Source organism: Engraulis encrasicolus, chromosome 19 (genome assembly GCF_034702125.1).
Source record: "Engraulis encrasicolus isolate BLACKSEA-1 chromosome 19, IST_EnEncr_1.0, whole genome shotgun sequence".
Lineage (NCBI taxonomy): Eukaryota > Metazoa > Chordata > Actinopteri > Clupeiformes > Engraulidae > Engraulis > Engraulis encrasicolus.
The window spans coordinates 39,333,740-39,336,239 of NC_085875.1; the positions used below are offsets into that span (position 1 = coordinate 39,333,740).

At 49.8% G+C, this 2,500-nt stretch overlaps 1 protein-coding gene across 1 annotated transcript in view; it reads left to right on the forward strand.

Moving 5' to 3' along the window:
• akap6 (A kinase (PRKA) anchor protein 6) overlaps positions 1-2,500 on the forward strand; it is a 215,741-nt gene that overhangs the window by 125,372 nt on the left and 87,869 nt on the right. The gene's annotated exons all lie outside the window — the stretch shown is intronic.

Below are 2,500 nucleotides of genomic sequence, written 5' to 3' on the forward strand. Positions count from 1 at the left end.
AGCGTTGTTTTAATCCTTTTAAGCCTCTCGTTGTAATGATTTATTTTGTGGAGAGAGAGAAAAAAAAAACATAATGATCCTTTGAATTTTAATGATGGCTCGCCTGCTCAAGGATTCATTGTTTTGACTCCTTGGCCCTTACCTTTTGCGGAAGGAAGGGTGTGTGTGTGTGTGTGTGTGTGTGTGTGTGTGTGTGTGTGTGTGTGTGTGTGTGTGTGTGTGTGTGTGTGTGTGTGTGTGTGTGTGTGTGTGTTTGTGTATGAGAGAGAGAGAGAGAGAGAGAGAGAGAGAGAGAGAGAGAGAGAGAGAGAGAGAGAGAGGAGAGAGAGAGAGAGAGAGAGGAGAGAGAGAGAGAGAGAGAGAGAGAGAGAGAGAGAGAGAGAGAGAGAGAGAGAGTCTGTATGGGAAAGCAAGAAATGTAATTTCAAATTCTTTGTATGATCAGTGCATGTAAAGAAATTGACAATAAAACCTACTTGACTTGACTTGACTTGACTTGAGAGAGAGAGAAAGGAGAGGAGAGAGAGAGAGAGAGAGAGACAGAGAGAGAGAGAGAGTTTATGAGAGAGAGAGAGAGTGTGTGTGTCGTTGGGGAGGTACTGTCAGGATCTATCGTGGGGGCCCTCCTGCCTTCCTCTCTCCGTCGCTCCACTCTCTGCAGACCGGCCGGCAGCCATCGCTCAGGGCCCTGGGTCTGGGTCTGGGTCTGTGTCTGGGTCTGGGTTTGCGGTTGCACATGGTAACCTTGAGACTGATCTGCAGCGCATTGCTGCCATTCAGCTCAGAGTAATCAAAAGAGATGCCAGGTCTGAGGGAGATGGGCGGAGGGACAGAGAAGTATGAAGAGGAGGAGAGAGGAGTATGGAATAAAGCAGGAGAAGGATGTGAAGGAGGATGAAGGAGAGGGATAATAATAAGAGATGCGAGGTCCGAGGGAGACAGAAGGAGGGAAGGAGGGAAAGACGGGCAGGAAGAGGAGGAGAGAGGAATAAAGGGGGAGAGAAGAGAGGAGTAAAGAGGAATAACAGGACGAAGGAAGTGGAGCAGGATGAAGGAGGGATAATTAAAAGAGATGTGAGGTCCAAGGGAGACGGAAGGAGGGAAGGAGGAATGAAGAGGAATAGAGGACGAGGAGAACAAGGAAGTGGAGGGTGAGGAGAGGATTAGGGACAGAGTAATGCCAAAGCTGGGTAAAAAGGAAGGACAGAGGAGGAGGCGAAAGAAGGAGGGAGGGCAGAGGAGCGAGGTGGAGGAATGAGAGGCTACAGAAGGAAGGAGAGGAGGATGGAGAGGGAAGGGTAGTGCTCATTGACTTTTATTCAAATATAACTTGGAAGATCCTATATGTGTCGACTGGTGTGGAGTTAAGAAAGGTGGTGGTGGTGGTGAAGTAATATGCCATGGAGCAGGTGATGGAGGAGGTGGTGGAGGCCGGTAGGAGGGAGCTGTGAATGGAGAATTAGCACCATAAATTAGCGAGCTCCTTCTATAAAAGTGACACGGGGAGCGGCATGCGAGCAGTGTCAATACGCCATCCAACCTTTACTCGGCCATTGCTCAGCGTGAGACGGCAGCTCTGCAAGCGGGCACAACGGTGATGGATGATGTACAGTAGGATGTATACACGATCAGGATCTCCTTTTCCCTCTGTTTTTCCCTCTTTCTTTTCCTCTTTCTTTTCCTCTCTTTTTTCCTCTCTCTCTCTCTCCCTCCCTCTCTCTCTCTCTCTCTCTCTTTCTTTCTTTACTATGGGCACAACCACAGCAGGTGGGCAGGCAGGTAGGTGGGGGCGCGCCGGTCTCAACCAGGCAGGGGTGGTGGATGGGTGGTTGGTGGTAGTGCTGGGTAGGTGGTGTGGTAGTGCTGTTTGGGTGGTGTGGTAGTATCGGTAGCAGTGGCAGGAGTGTAGAGGGAGGGTAGATTGATGTTAAGCAGATCTGAAATGAATAGCGAGTGGGAAAGGGCTGAGGGGAGTTGGGGTGGGAGTCAGGGGGAGTTTGGGGGCGAGACGTATCCATTTGCAGCCACAGTCAGAGCCGCACCGCTGGGCCCCTGGTGCCTCTGGTGCAGGTCAATGGCAGACACACACACAGACACACACAGACATACACACACAGACATACACACACAAACACACACACACACACACACACAAACTTATTGATGTCTGTTTCACACATTTCACTGTCTGACACACACACACACACTGACACACACACACTGACACACACACACACACACACACACACACACACACACACACACACACACACACACACACACACACACACACACACACACACACACACACACACACACACACACACACACACACACACACACACACGATCTGACACACACCACGGTGCCTGTGGTGCAGGTCAAGAGCAAAGTGACCCGCTCTGCTGTTGATTCTACTTTAGTTGCCTGTCGTTTATTTCTCATTCGTCCTCACAGTTTATTCATTTCTTTTTCTCTTTTTAATGGCTGTTTGGTCAGA